General features: G+C 33.3%; 1 long non-coding RNA gene across 1 annotated transcript; it reads left to right on the top strand.

The window, feature by feature from the left end:
• The first annotated feature begins 336 nt into the window (after nucleotides 1-336).
• On the top strand, nucleotides 337-1,263 carry LOC143568620 (uncharacterized). Its single transcript, XR_013141600.1, has 3 exons — nucleotides 337-574; nucleotides 699-761; nucleotides 1,053-1,263. It is a non-coding gene; the product is annotated as an uncharacterized LOC143568620 (long non-coding RNA).
• The last annotated feature ends 11,552 nt before the right edge of the window (nucleotides 1,264-12,815 follow it).

Here is a 12,815-nt window from a genome sequence, read left to right as displayed (position 1 = left end):
ATGCTGCATTATGTGCACACTGTGACTGAGGTCATCAGCATCACTCAACAAAACACTTCTGTTTCAATTATGTGATCTTAAGTATTCACATCATTAAAGAGATCTTTCTTGTACAGGTGCATAAAAATGGTATGATTCTTTTGTAAGAATGAGTAACTCTGGTAAAATAATAATAATGATAATAATAATAATAATAATAATAATAATAATAATAATAATAATAATAAAAAAATAAATGGAAACGTGAAGCCAAATTGACCGTTTTAATTGGCAAAAGAAAAAAAATACTGATCTGCTATATACTCATTCATTGATAGTCTAGTGTTTTCTTGTATCTTTTAAAGAACGATTGATTATATGCAATTAACAAAGGAATTGGATATAAATTTTCTTAAGTTATTGACCATGTATGATCTTAAATGGGGAGAGTGCTGGCAATGTAATTAAATCCTGACTATCATAAAGCTGCATTTTTTTCATTATTCACCATGTTGGAACACATATTGATGATCTTTTTATTCTCTCTACAGGTCTGGTAATGTCGCTGATCGGATCTTTATTAACAATGCTGGTGGTAAGTTATTGCATATCATCATAGCCATATCAAATGATCTCTTCTCTGCATTTCTCCAAACATAAGTTTACAATTTGCTTTAGTAATTTCACAAGAGAAACTAATGAATCTTTTGTGGTTCCAGTCACTCATATTTCCCTGTGCTTGCTTTTTGTGTCTCCTGAGGGGCAACATAACTCGATTGCAGGTATCACATACAACTCTCCTCAACTTTAACATGCTATGGACCGAAAATTTTATCAAGTTGACTTAAATTATGGTCTATTTTTTCTTGGGAAACCCTATAAAGCTAGTTTTATACCCTTCCCGGTCAGGGTTGGCAAAATTAATAGCAATCGCACACCTGCACGTTGAGAAATAAAATTTTTGCAACAAAATAATCGCAAGAGATTAATATATTGCTCGCCTCTTCTATGCACACCCTTAGAAATATTATAGCCAATCAATGTGTAATTTCATTTACTTGTTTAATTGTTAGGGATCACTTTGTGTGATAATCATTGCAATCGGCATCGTCTCACTAGCGTTTGGAACCTACACTGCCCTATCTGAAATCATTCAACTGCTATGATTGTTGAGAAAAATTCTAAGAGGGAGAGAGAGCTGTTATGAAGAGTCATGGTTAATTTTTCTGGAGAGTAATTGTTGGAGAATGAAGTGTGTCAAGATGTCTTACTAGTTTTGGAGGGCTTAATTTTATGTCTTATTTCATTGAATATTTATTTTGATTTTTATTGTATGTTGACTTTTTAAAGGCTTTCTATCCTGATTGAATAAATCATTGATCATCAATTTTCAGTAAATAAACATAGTCGAAACATTCTCTGTATTACCTAACATTGTGGTATCAGAACAAGGTCAGGTTCTAGTACATTGCGTAAATCTGCGGTGTGTAATGTGACATTAGCATCTAGTATAACAAATTCATTTATACAGCATGTTTCTAAAGGAGAACTTTATGAGTTTTGAAGAATAAGAATGAGGGCATTGTTGAGATATCACAAGATTTATGAGAGTTTGTAGAGATTGGTTTCACTAAAGATGAACACAACAAACTTTGTCTATTACTTCCTACTTTTTAGCTACGACACCTACCCAAATGTTTTCACCCCTTCCCCTAAGTTTTTGTAACATCCTAGAAATTTCCGTCATAAGTTTGAAAGTTGAGAGGCTAAATTGTAATTAAGGCAAAGCTAAAGTCTAGGGTCTAATATGTATTTATGTAAGTTTGGATTAGATAGGCCGTCTGAAGAGTTAGACGGCTTGTATATTAGCTTGCTTTAGTAAAAAGTTACATGCCTCGTACAGACTCTCATCCGCCTACAATTTTGAGATGGTCCGTTTAAAGGAATGCATGCATAAAAACGTCACCAAAATTGTTGGTGAGTTTCACATGTTTATATGACATCTAAAAATATGTGTTTCTTGAACAACGAGTCAACCAATTTCTCAGACATTTACCATGAGCTCTATGATCAAGATCTAACAGCGTTTCAATGAGCGCCTCTCTTGATCTTCTAATGCGAAAACATCGAAGTCATCTGTTGGACAAATATTACCCGCTAGACCTCCAATCTAACTTAGTGCGACTAACCACGGTGGGGTGTGTTAATCCCGAATAGTACTATTCACATTGGCCACTTCTAAAATAGTTAATGATCATATATTCCAGGGGACTTTGGGTGCACTATTATTTCCATCCCATGTAACAAAATGAGACCGCGTTTCTACTCGTTTCCGAACACGTATTTCTCCATACATTCCCCCTAAGAGTTTCAAAACAATTATATTAGAAAGGGGTCGTGAGACTCACCTGATGAGTTTAGTTTTGGGTAAGCTATATATTTGTTTACGTCTAGTTCTCATGACCTTCTAGTGTCCTAAACGCAAAGTGTCATATAAAATTTAATTATTGATTCGCAAGTGGGTTTATGCCTGTTACTTTCACCCAACTAGTCGTTTCGTTTATTATGTCAATGCTGTTTCATACATTATTTTTTTGACGACTCGCTGGTGGTAAGTTATCGTATTCTTTGAAATATAAAATTTATATTAAAGATATATACATATATATAACACAAAATTTCATGTTTATCTTGTTTGAAAATTGTGTTGGTTTTATAAATAGCTCACAACTTTAATCTATGTTGTAACTCATTTTGTACAACAAATAAATTTATGAGATATATTGTATACTTATTTTTTTAGGAATATCCCTTGTAAACACTTATGTTTACAATATTTATAAACACCTTAACTAGGATACTTGTTTAAAAGAAAATAGTGCGTATTCTTCCTTAACAATATTTATAACCAAAGTTGTATATATTAAAATATATATATCTAAATGTATATTTAAAATTTCAGGTTTTATACTAACTTAATAGCATGTATACAACCTTTCATTTTTTGAAATATTAATAAATATTTGTTTAAAATCACATCATGTACATATTCCCCCAATAAAATACATCGATCTTTTATTCTCTGAGAATATTAAAATACCTTTATGTTTCACCCAATTTATATAAAGATTCATAAATTTGAAATGTCCTACACACACTATATACTTGGTTGTAGTGATATAACATTATTATAACCCTTAACTTGTATATTTACAAAACCAACGAGTAAAATACTTGAAATAACATCTTTTGAGCTAGCAAAACTCTTGTAACATTTATATATTACCATACGCCTTTAGAGAAACAACTTACTTTAGGATGTAGGTCTTTCAAGTTTTAAACGTTTTTGAGACTCATACTACTTGGGGTGAGATTTCTAGGCATAACTAGTAAAACTTTTACATGGCTAAGATTTAGAAATTTACCAAATACTCACTTTATGTAAGCAAAGTTGGTTTAGAGAATGAGAATAAATGATCATGAGTTTGAACCACTTGAAACACCAAACTTTGGACTCCTTAAATCTTGCTTTAAATTGAAAGGGTTGTATATATGTGTGGTTGTGGTGTGTTTCGGCCAAGAGAGGGGGAAGCCGAAATATATGAGAAAGGAGTTTGTGTGTGTGTTAGATTTTTGGATATAAGGTGCTTTATATGTGCCGTGAAGATGAAAACGCACCAGCACACATCAACCGTCTCACCCGTGTTCTCAGAACTTTCAATCTGCAAGGTGCTAATGAATATGCGATTTTCCTACATCTGTTTTCGTTTTCACTTGCAGGTCGTGCCGCCACTTGGCTTGATTTGCAACTAGCTGGAACATTCACTACTTGGGAGGCGCTTAGTACAACGTTCATTAAGAAATACTTTTCACCATCCAAAAATTCTCACCTCCGTGATCAAGTCCACTCCTTCCACATGGAGCCAGATGAACCGTAATATCAAGCTTGGGAGCGTTTCTAGAACTTACTATCCCGTTGTTCACAATATGGTCTCACTCCTTGGGCCCTTGTTGAGAAGTTTTACAATGGGCTGACTTATGAAACTGAAGCTTGTTTAGACACGGCTGCTGGAGGTAATTTAATAGATAAGAAAAATGTAACTGAGTGTAATGAAATGTTTGAGAGTTTTGCCCAATCAGAATATGCGAAAAAGCCGCGTAACGGGAATTCAAATCCCATCACTAGTACACCCTCATCCGTCCGAGGTGTGCATTTGGTTAATCTGGATACTAGTGTGGCTGCTGCCTTAGAAAGCCTAACCCGTGAGATGAGAGAACTTAAGGCTAAGGTAGATAAGTGTTAATTGTGTAAAAGGGGGGGGGATGCTACTTTAGATTGTCCTTTGATGAGTCAGTAGTAGGTAGAGTTCATAGGAGGACAGAAAAGGGTTCCTAATGCATTTAATGGAAATAATTCAAACTAGAACAATTATAAAAATAATAATTATAACTCTAACTGGCGTTCCTCCGGTGCATCCCCCTGGTTTCCAGTCAAATCTAAATCCTAATCGGGGGCAGGATCAGTTGTTTAGTAGGGATCAAAATAGTCAAGGTGTGAGTAATGGGTAGGATTTGAGTGGTGGAATGGGTAGGGTAGAGGAGATGGTGAAGCAGATACTTGTTAGAGATCAGGAAACTCAGAAAAAATTTGCCAGTCATGATTTGCTTTTAAGGAATCACCAGTCCGCACTCTTAGATCTTCATAGGTATGTAGGTGATATAGCCCGTTGTTTAGATGGGAGACTCCCCAGTTAGTTTTCAGGTTTCACTTAGCAAAATCCGGCTGCTCAGTTAAAAGCTATCTCCACTTGTAGTGTTAGGGTTTTAGGTCCGGGGAGAGAGGGTTGTGAGAGAAGATGAGGAAGAGATACTGATAGAGACTCCTAGGAGGGTGCAACTAGGCTAGGCCCAGCAAGTACTGCACCAACCAGTGAGCACATAGTAGGAGGAAGTGTAGAGAAAAAACCGAGAGTGGTTAGGCGTTCACCGCTTATACATCATGACCGTGTCCCGTATCCAGCCCGTCTTAAGAAACAGAAATTCACTAGAGAGTACGGGAACTTCTTAGATATGTTTAGGCAACTTAGAATTAATCTTCTTTTATCGAGGCCCTCCAGCATATGCCGAAATATGCTAAGTTTTTGAAAGATCTTCTTAAGCGAAAGGAAAGTCTAGAGGAGCTTTTGACCGTTCCACTGAACGAAGAGTGTTCTGTGGTGGTTCTCAACAAGCTACCAGAAAAATTACCCAATCCCGGCGTTTTTATTGTTCCATGTTTGTTCGGTAGGGATACCACGTGCCAAGCATTGGTAGATCTAGGAGCTAGCATAAAACTAATGTCGTATTCATTGTATGAGAAGCTAGGCGTAGGAGAACTTACACCCACCCGTATGTCATTGTCTTTTGCCGACCGTTCGGTAAAGTACCCTAGGGGAACCATAGAAAATTTGCTTGTTAAGGTCGATAATTTGGTTTTCCCTGTAGATGTTGTTGTTCTTGATATGGAGGCTGACGAAATAGTTCCTATAATTTTAGGTCGTCCATTCTTACGTACTGCTAGAGCACTCATTGATGTGTTTAAAGGAAAGATCACTCTTAGAGCCGGCGACGATAGTGTCACTTATATTGCTAAATCCATGAGACATCCAAGTGGTCAAGAAGGTCTCATTGATCCATGTCACCCCGTTTACTCGATAGATTCCTTTATTCTGGGCATGGAACCACGTCTTGATCACTTCCGTTCCGTCAGAGTTAGTTTGGAGATTGAAAGAAAGGTCGCGCGTCCTCGAGTGATGATGGAGTATGATAGAGAGAGTGGTGGTGGTAAACGGGAGTTTTGGAGATTGAAGAGGTTGGTGATAAGAGAAACAGGATTGGTGGGTGATCGTATCATGATGCAGTATCTTGAGGGAATTGGAGTTTTACCGAGGTGGAGGAAGCACCACTCAGACAGCCAAGTAGATCACACAGCAGAGTGTCTTGAGTGAAAACTAAAGTGTAGAGTTTGTTTATTTGTCCCATTTTTATTATTCGTGTCGAGTCACTAACGTAGTTTTTTGTAGTTTTTCTTTGTTTTTGCATTTTTAAGTTTTTCAGGTTGTGTGAGCTAGAAGATGGATCCCCAGAAGAAGTATAATGAAAAAGACAAGTGTGGGGATGTAGCAGCTGAGCCATATACTTTTTATTTATTTATTTGCTGTTGTTATTTAGGTTATATATATATATATATATATATATATATATATATATATATATATATAGGGGTGAGTTCAAGTGAAAACTCCTCTTAAAAAAACTTAAAAACTCCTAAAAAACTATTTTAACTTTTTTTTAAAAATTTTTTTGAAGTTCATTTTTTTCCATCATTCTTATATGTTGTTATTGGTTCCAGAAAAAAAAAACTTGTCGGTAACCTCGTCAGTGTATTGCACATGTGTAATAGTGGGCATTACATATATGCAAAAGTATTGTATTGCATAGAATACAACACTAATGCATGTATTTGATACACACTATTGTATATATGCAATATAAGACTAATGCGCATATCGAGTACACATTCTTACGTATGTGTAATACAACATTAACGCTCCACTTTTATTTTATTATTATTTTTTTCATATAATACAACACTACTACACATATACAACACACAAATATTGCATATATGCAATTAAACACTATTTGAACTTAAAAATACATTGTAATACACTTGTGTAATACAACGGTGTCGCACAGTAATACGTATGTGCATTACAACGGTTTTTTTTTAAATTTTTTTAATTTTTTTTATATTTTTTTCGAGTGAAGGGTAAGAAAATATAAGAATAATGGCAAAAACAGAGTTTTGAAAATATTTTTTATTTTTAATTAAAAATAATTCTTTAGGAGTTTTTAAGTTTTTTTTTCTAAAGATGAGTTTTCTCTTGATCGTCCCCCTATATATATATATATATTGGTTGGGTTGGTGAAAGACTTTGGATGTATAATATCTGTCAAATGGTTTTTGATAAGATAAATTATTAGATATGATTTGTTATGTTTTTGCCGCTTCCGCTCGTGTGTAAGAAAAGGATATACTGTTTGCTGAGCACGTTTGGAATTGGAGGGCATTCATGGATGAAGACTTTATTTAGCGTCAAATTTCATGCGCATATTACTAGCTGTTTCTTGTATTGATGAGATACCTCGGGTTTGGAGACCACGGGTCGTTTTACGGTTGTTCATTTGGGTATCTTCATATATTTAAAAAAACATTTAATTAAAAAGCTTTTAAGCATATTAAACCCGCAGTTTACTGCCAATTATACTCACTTACATCAACTACAGTGAAGTAAAATCTATATGATCCAGTGATCATCCCGTTGTTAGTTATACGTGGTCTTCTTACTTGCGTCCCATACCATTAAGAATAGGATCAACTAGAGACACGACGTATGTAAACCGACAGATGGAATTTGTAAAATCACGGGTGGTAATGGGTCCGAGGTGTTGCTTGATAACGGGGTTATGTCATGTAGTGGGGAACACTAGCTAGTTAGTTGAATAATTGAACCTTAATCGTATCTTATGGCTGCTTGGTAGACTTTGATGCTTAAACTTATGTGGATAAACAATATCCTTGATCGTCTTAGCTATTCATGTAAAATGTGCAATAAAGTTTTAATATGCTATTTGTGAGGTTTAAGTCAAGTTAGGGTGGTTTGATCTGATAAAATCTAAAATAAAACGGGTCTTAACTGTGGATTCCACTAGATTATATAATAATAATAATAATAATAATAATAATAATAATAATAATAATAATAATAATAATAATAATAAATAGTTGAATCTTACTTGTCCTGGTAAAGACAAAGGCATGAGTTTAAGTTAACAACAATTTCGGTGATCGCAGTTTTTGCGTTTTTCTAAAGCTTTAAGATAACCTATATGTTTTAAAACCGTATTTCTCCAATTTTGATTCCATTGCAACTAAACTTTTTCAGGGACGAAAAAAAAGATAAGTGTGGGGATATTTGATATAACGTTAAATATATATAATTCCCGTGTATAGTTTGTATAATATTTTATTAGTTTTTATTAGAATTTGTATAATACTAACATAAATGTAGGTTCCGGGACTTGATCATGGTCAAAAAAGGGCGAACCGGACTGGACCGGACCGGCCGGCCCCCTATTTTTGACACCACGCTGCGCGACCGCAAACCCCCTTTGTGGTCGCGCGGCGCGAGGGACAACCAGTTTCCAGAACCTTCTTTGTTTTTTTATCAGTTTTGGGCCCAGAAAACCTATATAAACACATCTAAACTTAACCCTAAGCATACCCTGCAACCATCAACCGCAAAAATTGGAGCTCATGTGAGGAGTTTTTGAAGGGTTTGAAGGCTCGGAATCATTCGGTGACGTGCTAATCAATCAACAACGAAAACCAGGGGATTCTAGCCTAGGTAGTTTTTCATTATCATTTGATTAAAATCAACAAACTTCTCTTTCGTTTAATTTACTCGTTTTTCTTATTTAGTTTTTAATAATAGTTTAAATTTAATATTTTAATAAAGCCCCCTTAAAACAAATATAAATAAATAGTCGTGTCAGTTTAGTTGAGTCTAATTAGCTAATTAACGTAATTTAAAGAGTCTCGTGGGTTCGATTTCGGGACTTACTTAGCTGTACTAGAGTCAACCGGATCACTTGCCTGTTAGTAGTTTTAGTTAAGTTAAGAGTCTAGAATTATTACTTATTGTCTAGATTAGCGTAATTTTAGTTAATAATTTTATAACTACTTTTAGCACATCACAACCACAATGGATCCTAGACGAATTCCCATGAGGACATCGGTCCCTACGGGCTCCATGTGACATGTAGCCATTCCTAAAACAAATATATTATAACAAGTTAAATTGGTTTGGTAACTTATGCAAAATTTAAATTATTAATATTTCAAAATATAATAAAAATATACTTTTGGGTCAAACAGGTCGGGTTCGGGTCAATCCGCATATACGTGTGTCGCGTTCGGGTTCACGTATTGACTTGTTTAACCCATTTGATTTTTCTTATCTTTAAAACACATATTTTATATCATATATTAATTCGTTTGGAGTTTAGGGTTTGTTTGGTGGTTGCTGGTTGTGGTGGTGGCTATTTCACGTGTAAACTTCAAAGCACTTCATTAATACACGTCCAAAATATTTTTATACAACCAATTTTTATGAAAAATATGATAAAGTCAATCACGCAACAAGAATCTGTTCAACCATATCGGTGATAAGACGATATATTAATAAGGTATATAGACCAAAGTTGGTTTACATTTTACAATAAGTTTAATAATATGTCACGATATTTCATTTATGCACAAGTTTTTTTTTCTTCCACGAATGAGTATTTTGAGTGAATCAAGGATTACTAAAATGTGAGAGGCATGTTGGTGATTTTTTTGTGATTAAGTCATTTGGGTAATTATGATTCAAATGAGAAATTAGAACATACCTGATACAAGTTAGGAGGTGCATGTACACTTAATTAAAATTGTCCTAAACTTTTGTAACAAGGTATGAGGTAGCGTCACTGGTAACTATGACGGTTATAAAACTACCAATGGTAGTTATGACGGTTATTAAACTACCAATGATATAATTACGGCGGTTTTATAGCCACGAACTACTCAACCCCTATATATGACATCCGGAAATCTCAAATCCCCTACAAGTAGTAGTTTGATATAAGACTAAGTTGCCTTAATAATAGGTGTAAGTTTTTATCCTTATCACCATGTATTCATAAAAAGAAAACAGCTTAATCTGGTTGAAGAAATGCTTAATGTCATGCAGGGGCTTGTATATTAGAGGACTAAAGTTGTCCAAACAAAATGTGTTCTCAAGCCAGATACTGTTTGAAAACACATTTGATGTTACTATTGGTCTGGTGGTATAGTGTTTCTTCTTACAAATGTGAGATACTGATATTCTAGGTTCAAATCCTTGCATGTGTAGTGTAAAGGTGGAATTTTGTTGTTCTAAAAAAGGAAGATATACATGTAAGGGTTTGAATCAAATACAAATTAAATTAACGTGTTAACTGTGAGAATCAAGTAGTTTAATTATATATACAACATAGTGTAATTATAGTGTAGCGTAATTATAGCATTATCACCATAATATAATTACACTACATGATTCTCACCGTTAACATGCTAATTTAATTTGTAGGTTAAATATTATTAAATACTTGTATGCGCCACAAAAGAAAATGGGCATGTGCGAGGGCTGTGGACTTATCTGGAGGATTTATTATATTGCCTGATTAAATGAATAGGTACGATGAAGACTGTCAAGTCCAAGGTTATGTGTTGTTATTTGAGTGGTGCGAATAAGTGGGGACGTTGTTGTGTAGATTTTTGAATTAGAGCATTCACAGTTTGACATTGAAATTTCGGCCTCAACTCTCCCTAAATCATCTTTAGATTGACACGTCAAGACCAAACTAGAAACACACATGTCACCGTATTTATGTTCTTTCAAAAATGGGAAACACAAATTAACAGTTATTAAGATTAAATACGAAGTGAATTCTTTTCAAGCAAAGCCTTTGAAGTATTTTACAACATTAATCTAACATTGAAATTTCAATGGTTAATATTTAACGGCGAGAATGCAGCAAATAATCATAATTTCTTCCTACGCTTGGCACACAAAAAATCAATTTATATATTAACGAGCATGCACATAATTGCGTGCGCATGCAAACACACACAGAGATACGTGGTTAGGTTCATGAGAGAATACATTGTTAGTGCGAGAAATACGAGAAAAAATTCTTCCCAATTACAATTTATTTTCATTAACTTATTATTTATTTATAACAATATATTGTCGTATTACATACGCGTAATATAACACAATTGCATATATATATATATATATATATATATATATATATATATAGAAACATGATCAAATACATTTTATTCTTAACATGAAAACAGTGAGAACCAATTTGCTGTTATTATTAGGTTTATTTTTATACGTGTTTGCTGTTATTTTTTGTTCGTATTTGCTAATTTTCGATTATGAGACGTTATAAGTATTTGTTTATTTATATTTTGTTGTTATTATTAGATTTTTCTTTTGCTGATATAAGTATTTGTTGGTATTTGATATTATTTTGTTCTTGATTTTTGATTCTTTTGTTGTAATTTTAGGTTTTTTTCTTTGTTATTATAAATAATTGTTTGTGTAGATTGGTATTATAGTTGGTATTGTTTCTTACGTTCTCATTTTTTTATAAATTTGTATTATTTCCTACGTTCTCATGTTAAGATTAAAATGCACATGAACCTTCCCCTATATATATATATATAATATTGTGATTTATGATTTTTATCTAACTTAATTTAGTAAAGAATAACAATATATAAGAAAGATAAAAGAAAAAAAAATAAAAACAGTGTTATATTGCATATATGTAATAGGGGTTAGGATATTTTGAAAACTTCTATGAGAGCATTCTCAACCCATTCCCTTAAAATATGTGAAGAGGATTTGTAAATTATATGGTATGGTTATGAGTGGTTGTGAGTAGATGAAACAGAAAATGTTATATGGGAAAGTTAAATTTAAGAATTCACTATTCATACCCTATAATTTTTTAATATTTTTGAAAAGTGGATGTGAGTGCAGGAAAGAGAAAAGATAATAATAAAGGTATAAAAAGTATTATTTAATTAAACAGAAGAGAGAAAAAACAGTAATTTGTAGTGTAATTATATAATATATATGGATATAGGGTAGGAAATGAATTGGGAATGCTCTAAGTAGTGGGAACATTGAGAACAACTAAAAAAGCTTGTATCATTTTTCTTTTCTTTTATAAAATGAAGAGTTTCTATACGCTTTTAGGAGTATTATCATAAAAAAATTAAAACACCAAGAGAATCGTTTATTAAAAATGCCGACAAAAGTTATCGTAATCGCATGTTATACATGCTACTACATGCATTTACGTTACACATATGCGGCAACTGTAAATGTTTGTTACATGTGTTTCAATGGTCGATTCGTGTTAACAAGAAAGCTATAAATTTACTAGTAAATGTAACTTACATATGAAAAAAAATAATTGTTTTCACGTGTTTTTTGTGTGGTTTCAAAGTTCTAACTACTCATAGTGGTTCTCAAAACAACCTGATTATATATATGATTTGGTTTATTTCAAAAGTGTTTTTAGTGTGAGAACTGCAAGAGGGCAAAAGTCATTATAACCATTTTTCTTTTTATTTTTATCTTTTATTTATGTAGAAGAGCATATTTGTAATTTCTACAAATTTGTCAATTTGGTAACTAGTAATTGCAGGAGGTTTCAACCAGTATTATTTATTTATTATACTTTTTTAAAAATTTGCACGAACTTACCATCATCATCCACCCTGGTTCTGAATCCCTAATTTGAAGCACCACAATCGACACCTTTTTCACGCTCCCAGAATATATTGCAACACCATTGCAAACAATATTGAATACGTTTTTTGTGTTGAATCAAAAAATGGTGTATTCAATGAAACTCACCATCGCTAATTCGGTAGTCCCTAATTTTCACAAGAGGATTCAATGAATCATAGTCACCAATAGGGTATCTGTAGGGCTGATATTCTATATTATTATTAGGATTGTGTATGTCTTTTTGTTTGCTTACAGTCAGCGTATTACGTACTATGTACGTTTATTTTGTATGGTAAAGCCTATTGGGCAAGCCCACTTGGACCCATGAATAAAAACATTGGAGAAATGTGGACCCAATAAAAGGGTCACTCCACATATTACTTCTTTCAAAAA

This window comes from Bidens hawaiensis, unplaced genomic scaffold (genome assembly GCF_021521415.1).
Source record: "Bidens hawaiensis isolate Kalapana, Puna unplaced genomic scaffold, B.hawaiensis_p1.1 tig00024027_1, whole genome shotgun sequence".
In the NCBI taxonomy this organism is placed as follows: Eukaryota; Viridiplantae; Streptophyta; class Magnoliopsida; order Asterales; family Asteraceae; genus Bidens; species Bidens hawaiensis.
This window is presented reverse-complemented; position numbering and strand designations above follow the sequence as displayed.